The sequence below is a fragment of the Lissotriton helveticus genome, chromosome 6 (genome assembly GCF_964261635.1).
Source record: "Lissotriton helveticus chromosome 6, aLisHel1.1, whole genome shotgun sequence".
NCBI classification, from domain to species: domain Eukaryota; kingdom Metazoa; phylum Chordata; class Amphibia; order Caudata; family Salamandridae; genus Lissotriton; species Lissotriton helveticus.
Genome location: NC_136067.1, coordinates 609,063,210 through 609,075,496, shown reverse-complemented (window position 1 = coordinate 609,075,496; position 12,287 = coordinate 609,063,210).

Genomic DNA, 12,287 nt, shown 5'->3' with positions numbered 1-12,287 from the left:
AGTACCTGACTATGGCCTGTTCCTTCTTCCCTCCGGATGTCCTGTCCCCAGTGGCTCCCCTCCATCTTACTGGCTGACTTTTTGGTTTAGATGCACAATGCTTGTTTGATGGCTATCAGACCTGTTTGTGTTTTGTAAAAACAGAAAAATAAAGATTTTTTTTTTCAAACATGAACAGGTTACCTGTTACTTTTTGAAATGACAGCATATTAAATCTAATAAGATAACTCCAATGTTATTCTGTGGGAGAGGGAGGACTTGCAGTAATGAAAAAAAATCTAAGAGTTTATTATTGCCAGGATATGTGAAGCTTAAAAGTGCATGTCCAACTTTTATTACACTGCACCCTGCCCTCCAGTCTCTCCAGAGCCCACCCAAAGGTTAAGTTATGTGTATTAAAAATAAAGGTTTAGGCCTGGAGAAAGGTTTATTTTGCCAAGTCAAATGGCAGCTTAAAACTGCACTCACAGGCTGCAATGCCAGACTGAGACATGTTTGCAAGGCTACTTAAGTGGGTGGCACATCAAGTGCTTGAGGCTTACTAGTGTGACATATGCAAAAGAAACAAGTGATGAACGGAATGCTGTACCATTCAAGAATTCACCCCCAGTCCCAAGGATCTGGGTTTAATCCATCATTCTTTTGCTCACCACACCACCCCAGTTTGGCCTACTAGTAGTATTTACTTTACTGGCCTGGTGTATACGCCTGTCAGTATTTTACATATGTAATTTACTCTAACACGTTTGAGTAGCTTTACTACTTTTGGCTAGCAGCAAATTCCGAATATAAAGTGATGTTACTCCAAAGAGTTACATGTCCTCTCCCATTTTTTATTGTAAATTACTACTGCCAACGAGACCCAGTAGTAAATCCAGCAACATACATGGCCAACCATTACATCTGCAACACAATTTTAGGTGACATTGAAAGCCAGTGTGCAAATGCTATTTGAAAATAATGTCCAGGGGAGTGTTCTATTAACCAGGACGCTGCTGAGACCTTGCCCCATACTAGCCACATGACTTGCTTTAGATGAGAACTCTGACCGTATGTGTCTGCGTCCCTGTGGTTGCACAAAAAAGCAGCTGCACATCTTCCAACAGGAGTAGTAAGACTTTTACAAATGACTTCATAGAACTTTCTGAGCTTATGCTGCACAACAGATACTGCACCTGTACTACCTTGCTAGTGGGTGCAGCTTGTCTGTGTAATATTAATACACATACAATATCCCGACATAAGGGAGGTTCAGATTTGTCTACCTTACTTGTGTTGAACATACCCTAAGTGGTTGGAAGACTTTTTTTTATAATACTGTGGATTAAATTCATATACTTTGTATGAAAGTTAAAATCCTGTCTGTATGAAATTTGTGGCTTAGGGGAGTGCAGCAAGTCACCTTGCTCTGCTGCCCTGCGTAACAGGAAAAAGGCAGGAATGTGCCTTCTTTACCTAATATGGTAGCCTAGACCCAATGCAGGCAACCTTGCACCATGGTGCAAGGGTGACAGTGTTGTCCACAAGATTGTTTTTCAGCAGGAAGGGGCACCTTCCCGCACAAAAACAATCCTGAGAGGCTTTTTTTCTCTTTTTATGTGTGCTGAAGAATGCAGCACACATAGAAAGAGGAACAAACAAGGAGAAATAAAGATATTTCTCCTTGTTATGCTTCTTCTGGAGAGGTGTATCTTTTTGGCACATTCCCAGTCCTTGTAAATCTGGGGCATTGTGAAAAACCATGCGAGGTGCACCGAAACACCCGCTGTAATTCCGATGGAACGCCTCCCTTGTGCAGATTAAAGCGGCATAGCACAAATCGTTGCCTTACTCCAGATTTTTTAAGCTATTCAAAGCCACGCAAAGCGGCTTTGTGTGAATTCATAAATCTGACTTAGACGTTTGCATCATGCATGTACCACGTTCTGTGGCGTAAGCATGATGCAAATCTCTCATAGATATGTCCCTTAGTTTTTTACCCACAGCTCCCTTCAAGAATAAGCCTTCACTGCATGCAAACCTACCCACTGAGATTCATCCTCTTAAGAGAAGATTATTTTTATCCTTTGAGAACTGCCAACTGGCAATATCTGATTCTGAGGTTTACAGCAACATAAGCAATATGTCTAATCGTCAGTCACGGTGGCTCACACAACGTAAGCATCATGACAGGGAACTGTATCTGACCTCGTGCTCGCAGGTTCAGATTCTGGCATATCCACAGAATGTTATCCTTCAAATGTTGTTAAAATTAGCACCGTTGAACATAATAAACATATGTTATTCAATGCCAAAATGGCCCATTGTGTTTATATGCGTACGTTCTCTTGTTACAAGGAAGGCCATGGTGTTCACTAGTGCTCACCGATGTGGGATGACTTTGGCTTTCAATGCATTACATGATATGCTGACAGCCATTCTGCTTTCATGGGAAAAGTAATACAAAATAATTATTGTACTAATGCCAGGGCAATAACGTGAACTTGTTAAATGCATTTTCTTTGGTACCAGATAACTCCATCATTATGCCTAACTCTGCTATCAATCTTGCATTTGGAAATATGTAGTCCATAGATTATAGATACAGGATGGCATCACATAGATTAGTATTGACACTTGAATATTTAAACAGATATTTTCTCCATATTTTATCGTTTTCTGAGTTATGTTTTTTTTATTTAACATAATAGTAGTTGCTTAGTTGAATAAAGGTAGTGCCACAAGGTCATAATCAAATACCTACATAAATATAATGTTTGTAATAGCATGGTTAATGTATTTTTCTTATTGTAAGAAATGTGTCAAGATTTGTTTTAAAACATCGCTACATTATTTGTGATTAAACTGTGTCTAAAAGAATTCTATATCTGCTAGACATTTCTGTTAAAATAATTCTCAAGCAAATGGCCACTCCATAAGATCAACATTATTATTTTTCGGTGTTTAATCGTGGACACTTAAAAAAAATATATATGTTTAAGGAACATACCCAGTACATGAACAATACACCTTCTGTCTGAATGGACATTTGTTTCTATTCTATTTTGCAGCACACCTGAAGACAAGTACGCCAGTCAGCCCCTTAAAAAAAGAAATTGGGGACTAAACTGTAGATCTTCACTGGAATAATCCTCCTAGAATTAAAAGAGTATGACGATTACAATGTGCTAGTTATTAGTTAATCTGCTCTATTAAAGGCTTAACTTAAGATGAACTTCTGTCAATTGTCGAATTGTTCTTTTGCTGGAATTTGAAAAAGTTGCTTTTGGTCCATTGTAAGAAACTATATTCCAAGAACATTTCTGCCAATTGAAGTTTTTAATTAAAGTGAACCACTTCTCTTACAGTTTACCGTTTCACATAGGATAACTGTCCTTTTTAGGTCGAGCCTAGAGTCAGCGCGCAAGCGCTGCTCTAGGGAAGAGCTGTGGTAGCTCAGTACATGAGGAAAGCTCTGCCCTCTCCCCTGCCCATAATTATCGTTGGCTTGTGTCTTTGTCCTTCGTAAATGCTGCCTTGGGATTGGTTTATAGGCTTTTTAGTCCCGCCTTACTACGGCCATGTCGTCATTTGTATCCTCCCATGGCTACTGGCCCCTTTACTTCGAGTTGTGTGTTATTTAGACTGTGAGCACTATTTTCTTTAACGAGGTACTCCTACTGCCTTCTCTACCCCCCACTCCCTCCCTTTTCCGTGCCTTCTCCCCCTCCTCCACCCTCCCTCCCGTTGTCCGTGATGACCACCATTTACAATGTAAAAGTTCTCGCGTAAATGTGAGTCCTGCACAAGACACCACTCCTGACCTGCAAAGTGCAAGAGCACATGTCCGCCTCTCAGAGACAAAACAATGCTTTTCTCCAATTCATTCGAAGAGTTTGTAAACCCTGCTAGCGCAGCGAGCCACAACTTCGGGTGCAGCCGCTTTGCTTTCTGCTTGTCGCTGCTGCAGCCTCTGTCTTGCTTTGGTGCGAGGCCATGGGATCCCTCTGCTGTATGGAGACAATAAACGCTACTGTTACATGAGCCCATCACTGCTGTGATCACAACGGGTGCCAGTGAGTATCACTATTATTTATACATGATAATTAGGGCTCCCGGTTTTCCGTTTAAACTGATTTTTACATATAAATACAAACGGAAAACATGTTTTCCTTTGTCTGTATATATATTTAAAAATGGGAAAATACTAGTATATTTTGCAGCGCTGCCGTGCTCCAGCAGAGAGTTGCCATGCCATGTGCTCTTCCTGACTTGCAGAAAACCATGATTGTTCTTTCCTCTCCTTTCTGTTATTCGTTCCCCTGAGAAATGGATCAAAAAAAAGAGGAAACACTTTTGCTGCAAATGTCTTTTTCTGAGCAACCTTTGACCCTGCTCACAGGCAGGTCGCTCCCCTCCCCACTACATGGCTACCAGCTGCTTGTGCCTCGTTACTTGTGTTCCTGGTTCCTGCTCCCTGTTTTGTCCACTCCACTGCCTGGCTAACTGTTTTTCTCCTCCTCCTTTTGGGTTTCCCCCCCGGTGCTCACCGGCTGATCCTCGCCATCCTTTCCCGCCGCTGCGTCCCTGTGGCCCCGCCCCCCTGCATTCCGATTCGCCACCCTGCTCCTGCCTCCCAGCTGCTCCTCCCACCCTCTCCCGCTCTTATGGAGGCCGTGCAGCGGACGCGCAGCGGGCGCGCCGAAGGTGCCTGGACTGCGCCTAGTGCCAGAACCCCTGGACCCCACGACCACCACCACGCCAGACTCCGCTCCGATACCAGCACCCTCCACACACTCAATGCCGGAGGACATCACACCTGCTTCCAGGCTGCCCCGAAGCGTACCCAACTGCAGCTTCACCTGCGACAGAACCACCAAACCACCAAGGACTGGACCAAACCACCTCCGTTGCATACTCCTGAACACCCGCTCCACAAGCAAACACGCCGTTGAGCTCTGGGACCTACTCGACACCTTCACCCCTGACGTTGCCTTCCTGACCGAGTCTGGGTGGAACGACTCCTCGGCACCGGGCATCGCAATACCCATCCCGGACGGCTACAAGATCTCTCACAGAGACCGCACCAACGGAGTCGGAGGAGGAATAGCCATCATCCACAAGTCCTCCCTCAAGGTCTCCACTCACGCAGACGACATCCTCAGCACTGCCGAGCACCTGCACTTCCGGATCCACACCGACCCCAACACCACCCTTAGAGGAACCCTTGTCTACAGACCCCCGGGACCCCGGCCACAGTTTAGCGACTCCATTGCAGACCTCGCCAGCACCCACGCACTCGCATCCACGGACTACATCCTCCTCGGGGACCTCAACTTCCACCTCGAGAACAACAACGACACCAACTCCGTCACCCTGACCGACCGACAACCTCACCACCCTCGGCCTCAGACAACTGGTCACCGCACCCACCCACACCAACGGCCACATACACCAACTCCGTCACCCTGACCGACAACCTCACCAACCTCGGCCTCAGACAACTGGTCACCGCACCCACCCACACCAACGGCCACATGCTTGACCCCATCTTTACCACGAGCACCCGCGTCTCCTTCGACCACACCACTGAACTCCACTGGACAGATCACCCCTGCATCCACTTCACCTACAAGAAACCCACCACGCACAATCACACCCAACAGATTCCCCGCCGCTGCTGGAACAAGGTAACCGAGGACCAGCTTGCTGACACCCTCGCCCAGAACCCATCCACCGACCCCACCGATCCAGACACCGCCGCCCACAACTTCAGGCACTGGATCAACGACTGCGCCAACACCCTCACCCCGCTCAAGAAACCATCCAACAGTCACACCAGCAAGAAAGCCGCCTGGTTCACCGAAGAACTCCAGACGTCCAAACGTACCTGCCGGAAACTGGAAAAGAAATGGATCCATGAACAAACATCGGACAGCTAGGCAGCCCACAAGGACGCCACCCGCAGACATCACCACCTCATCAGATCAGCCAAGAGATCTTCCTTCAAAGCCTACCTGGACAACAACGCACACGATAGCAAAGAACTCTTTAGCATCGTCAAGGAACTCTCCAACCCCAGCGCCATAACCAACGGCATCCCGCCCTCACAAGAACTATGCGACTCTCTTGCCACCTTCTTCCACCGCAAGATCGCTGACATCCATGACAGCTTCAACACCACGACCGCACCGACTACGCCAGACACCACCCATCCGGCGATCACCACCCCCGCCAACCACCTGACTGCCTGGACCAACGTAAACGATGACGAAACACGCAAGACCATGAACGCCATCCACTCAGGATCCCCATCAGACCCCTGCCCACACCACATATTCAACAAAGCAGACGCAATCATCACACCCCAACTTAGGAAAGTAATCAACTGCTCCTTCAAGACAGCCCCTTACCCGGAAGGCTGGAAGCACGCCAAGATCAACGCCCTCCGCAAGAAGCCCAAGGCAGACCCCAATGACCTCAAGAACTTCCGGCCCATCTCCCTACTCCTGTTCCCGGCGAAGGTCATCGAGAAAGTCCTCAACACACAACTGACCCAACACCTCGAAGACAACAACATCCTGGACCGCTCCCAGTACGGTTTCCGAAGAATCCATAGCACCGAGACAGCCCTCATCACCGCCACAGACGACATCAGGATGCAACTAGACAACGGTGAGACAACTGCCCTCATCCTCCTGAACCTCTCAGCTGCCTTCGATGCGGTCTACCAACGCACACTAAAGACACGTCTCCAAGAGGCCGGAATACAAGAGAAAGCCCTCAACTGGACCACATCCTTCCTCTCCGGGAGGACACAGAGCGTCCGCCTCGCCCCCTTCCGCGCCAAAGCCACCGACATCATCTGCGGCATACCCCAAGGTTCATCCCTCAGCCCGACGCTGTTCAACGTCTACATGGCCCCCCTTGCCCACGTCACCCGCCAGCACCACCTCAACATCTTCTCCTACGCCGACAACACCCAGCTGATCCCGCACAACGCCAAGACCAACCTCCACGAAGGAATGAAGGCTGTCGCAGAATGGATGAGGAACAGCCGACTGAAGCTGAACTCGGACAAAACGGAGGTCCTCATCCTCGGCTCCACCCCCATAGCCTGGGACGACTCCTGGTGGCCGAGCCAGGCCGACCACGCTGGGGACAGCACCGACACCCACCGACTACGCAAGCAACCTGGGTATCATCCTCGACTCCTCCCTCTCTATGTCTAAACAGGTCAACGCCGTCTCCTCCTCCTGCTTCAACATCCTCTGTATGCTCCGCAGGATCTACAAGTGGATCCCGACCGAAACAAGAAGAACGGTCACCCAGGCCCTCGTCAGCAGCAGACTGGACTACGGCAACGCACTCTATGCAGGGATCCCGGCCAAACATCTGCGACATCTGCAACGCATTCAAAACGCCTCCGCCCGACTGATCTCAACATCCCACGCCGCAGCCACATCACCCCCCACCTGAGAGACCTCCACTGGCTTCCCGTCGAGAAGAGAGACACCTTCAAGCTGCTCACCCACGCACACAAAGCCCTCCACAACACCGAACCAGCATACCTCAATGACCGACTCAGGTTCTACATCCCCACCTGCCAGCTCCGCTCCGCTAGCCTCACCCTCAACACGATCCCCCGCATTATACGAACGCCCGCTGGTGGAAGATCCTTCTGCTTCCTCGCCGCCAAGACCTGGAACACCCTCCCATCCCACCTGTGGCAGACCCAAGGCCTGCACACCTTCAGAAGACTCCTCGAGACCTGACTCTTCGAACAGTAGCCGCACCACCCCCTCAGCGCCTTGAGACCCTCGCGGGTAAGTAGTGCACTTTACAAATCGATTGATTGATTGATTGATTGAAATGCAGCCTCAGGAGGAGAGAAAAAAGTTTTGAAATACAAACAAAAAATGCATAACAAAATACAAGACAGGGTTGTTGCAAAGTGAACAGATTAGGTTTATTTACACCCAAACACATTAGCGCCCCTTACAGAGTTTGCCTGTATGCGCTACTTTACTTTTCATGTCCTTAGCTTTTCAAGTAAAAACACTCATTGATTTCTGAATAATGAGTGTAAAAGCTTTAAGTTGTATGCCCTATGAGTGTTTGCTTTTTCCATAATGTTATTACTTTTATTCAGGTAGCATATTACTCGTGTCTAGTGCATAATTTGAATTGAGTTGCTTCCAGGTGTTTATAGCGGGGCACAATTGGGTTGTAGCTGAAGGCAATGTGAGTTTCTCTCAGTGGGGCTGTTTAGTGTTCAGTGTGGGAGAGGATGTGGCACTCTGTGCCGATGATAGAAACTGCAAGGCTCTGAGTGGGATGTATGTCGTTACTACGCATGCTTTTACAATGCATGCCTTTACCACGCAACTTTTACAACGCAAGTCGTTACAACGACTTGCGTTGGGGGATGCTGCATAGTGAATTGTTTAATTTACTATTCCAACTCCAGTCCCCGTGGATAGTAGGGAAGGTTTTGGATAGTAAATTAAACTATTCCCTATCCTACAGCGCCCCCAAGCACAAGTCGTTGTAACGACTTGCGTTGTAAAAGTTGCGTGGTAAAGGTAAGTGCGTGGTAAAAGTTGCATTGTAAACGCTGTTTACCCTCTGGGACAAATGGCTTATCCTAGCACTTTAAGCACATTTGGGCCATTCTGCTTATGGAAAAGTTTTTAGGTGAATGTATTATGTTGACCAGTAACAACCGAGTGCATGCAGCATTGTCTTTTACTTGTGGCAAAAATAAATGTGGATAAATACAGATAAAATACCCAAAAAATAAATATGGATAAATACAGACGGAAATGGCAAAAAAATAAATACCATAAAACCGGGAGCCCTAATGATAATCGATACACTGTGGTACTGACATTGTATCACAACACTCTACGTATCTATAAGGATCACGCGGATATGAAAATAAGCATGCGCCAGAGCCCTGGCTACATAATGTTGTTGGATTCTGATAGTTTCAGAGTTTGTCTTGTTAGGAGAATAAGAAATGTGCACACTGCTAGAAGGGGTAGGATGTCCCGATGCTTAGGGATCTTCCTATCCTGGCCCCACCCAGAGTGCATTCCGTGTCCCAGTGTGCATGAGTGTGTCTCCTTGTCCCAGTGTGCATTCCGTGTCCCAGTGTGCATGAGTGTGTCTCCCTGTCCCAGTGTGCATTCCGTGTCCCAGTGTGCATGAGTGTGTCTCCCTGTCCTAGTGTGCATTCCGTGTCCCAGTGTGCATGAGCGTGTCTCCCTGTCCCAGTGGTCATGATTGTGTCTCCTTGTCCCAGTGTGCATTAGAGTGTCTCCCTGTCCCAGTGGTCATGATTGTGTCTCCCTTGCCCAGTGTGTGTGAGCGTGTCTCCTTGTCCCAGTGTGCATGAGCGTGTCTCCCTGTCCCAGTGGTCATGATTGTGTCTCCCTTGCCCAGTGTGCGTGAGCCTGTCTCCCTGTCCCACTGTGCATGAGCATGTCTCCCTGTCCCAGTGTGCTTGAGTATGTCTCCCTGTCCCAGTGGGCGTGAACGTGTCTCCCTGTCCCACTGTGCGTGATCGTGTCTCCCTGTCCCAGTGTGCATGAGCATGTCTCCCTATCCCAGTGTGCATGAGGGTGTCTCCCTGGCCCAGTGTGCATGAACGTGTCTCCCTGTCCCAGTGGTTGTGTCTCCCTGTCCCTGTGTTCATTTGCCCCTGTCTCAGTGTGGTCGTGTTCGTGTCTCTGAGCGCCAGTGGCTATGATCTTGTCTTCTATTCCGAGTGTTCGTAACTGTGACTCCCTGCCCAAGTGCTCGTGTCTCACTGGGCTACTGCATGTTTGTCCTAAATCAAAAGGCCCCATTCCTCATATCACTCTCTCCAAATCTCAGCATCTGTGTCTGGCTGCCCCAAACACCTGTATGATCCTGTGCAGGTGCTTGTGTCTTCCTGACCCCATCACATGCCCACAGTCACCAGGTGTGCACATGTATGCCTTCGATCCTTGCCTTCACCCCCAGTGTACCTGCCTCACCCGTTATGCTTGTGTCCCCACATCCATGTATTCACATACTCACTATCTGAATTCCACTCTCACCAGCACATCATGCATCAACTCGACCTTGTTTCAAGATTCTTCCATTTTATATTAAATGTATATTTAATTCAGCAAGGAAGAAGATAACAATGAGGGTTTCATAAAATTTGCAAGAACCCTCTTATACTACTGCACCTTCTTGGCCCAGTATTCGCAGAGGCGAACCCCCGAAGGGGCTCAGGAGCCGGCGCCATAACCCGGCGGCGAGCCCCCGGGAAGAAAAGGGAACACCCCCCGCAGCTGGCTTACCAGCTGGTGAACGTGGCCGGGTCCTTCCAAGTCCCTGCAGGCAGCAAGGGGTAGGTAGTCAACGATTGCTCCCTCGGCAAAGGAACACAAGAGAGACGAGGAACAGCTCCAGGCGCCCCCGAGCGGCGGGAGGGCGCAGAGCAGCACCCAAGGCCAGGCCCAAAAAAAAAAAAAAAAAGCACGGGCTGCTGTAAAGGAACTGCTCGGGGCAGGACAAAGACAGCCAAGTTTGGTGCAGGGATATTGGCTGCAGCACCCCGCCCCACCACAAGTTATTTGGTGCATAATACCGCGGCAGCACCCCGCGCAGAACACATGGCAAGGAAAGGAGGCAAACAACAGGAGCAGGATGACCTACAGGACCTACTAAGGAGGATGTGAGCAGCTGCGGCAGTGCATGGGGAGGGATGGTTGCAGCAACAACTCAACCGCGACCCAGGGGAGGGGACCAGCAGGCAGTAACGCGGCGTGGGCGCACCACCGGCAGAAAAAAGGAGGAAGATGCCAGCGAAATTCGCAGACGCGGCGAAAGTCACGAAAGTGCCTGGGAAATGGATCCAGCCACCTGCAGCCACCACGGCGGCGGAGGGACCGGTCCAGGGGCCCAAGGACACAACTACTGACGGTGAGCAGATTAGCGCAATAATTCAGGAATGTTGTAGGGCTATGGCGCCAATGTTATTGAAAGGATTGGGAGTGCAAAGCACAGGGACACAGGGGGCGCGAGCAAATGCGGGGCAGGGGACGGGGCCGACAGGAGGAGCCACAAACCCACAGGGGGGGGAGGCCACTGGGTTACCCTGGCACCTGGTCAACCCCGGGGTGGCGCGACAGCACCACTTAGGGCCAGCACCCGCGGAGGGGGAGACAGGGTCGCCCACGGTAGCCTGGGGTATAGCCCCGCCCGCAGTCTTACCCCCGGGAATAGGTCCATCACCCGAAACATACGCGCGGCCCTCGCCAGGTCTGGCATCCTTGACCACCAGAGCCACGGGGCTAGCTAGCCTAATACCCCTAGCGGTAAAAGAAAGGATCTGGAGGAAGGAGTTTATAGATATATTCTCTTTGCTGGAGATTCAGTTAGAAGGGCTGGATTTAACAACATGCGATAAGAAGGAGGAAGATAGGAGGGAGAGAAGGAAGGAGCGCAAGGAGAGGACATTTGACAATTGGTTAGACGCATTTAGGATCATTGCATGCATTATAGTCGAAAAGTTCCCGCGCTGCGCGGCCGATCTATGGCTGTACGAAGCCAACATACACAATGCACAGTGACAGTTCCAGGGCGACGCATGGCTAGAATATGACAAGGGCTTTAGGCTAAAGATGCAGACACACCCGGAGATGGAATGGAACGAGGAAGACGTATCCGGGTTCATCCATAAGATGATGGTAGCGAAAGAGGCCAGGACATGGGGCGGAGGAGCGATCACTCCTTTCGGTCCTTCTTTCAGAAGGGAAGAGGGAGGCCTTTTCATCCATTTCAGAAGCATAAGCATGCCAGAGCAGGTAGAGGGGCACACGCCAACGGGCCACCAGCTATATGCTGGAAATTTGAGGCTGGGGAATGTACATATGGGGCAGCATGTAAATTCCAACACACATGTTCCACTTGCGGGGGAGGGCACCCCGTAGCGAGCTGTAGGCGCAAGGATGACCCCAAACGCGACAAAAGGGAGAAAAAGATGCAATGAGGCAAGCGGATGGGGCGGAGAGGGGGCGGAAGAACACGACAGCCCCCCCGCTAGTGTGGTCCCCCATTAACACACAGAGATTAAGGACGCTAGCCAATAGATACCACAACAAATCAGACGCAGAGACACTAGTGCATGGCTTTAAGAATGGCTTTCCCATCCCCTTCAGCGGCCCCCTGCCCCCCGCCTGCGAGAAAAACCTGAAGTCAGCAATGCTACGCCCAAAGGTGGTGGCTAAGAAGATAGAGAAGGAGAGACAACTGGGCAGGATTGAGGG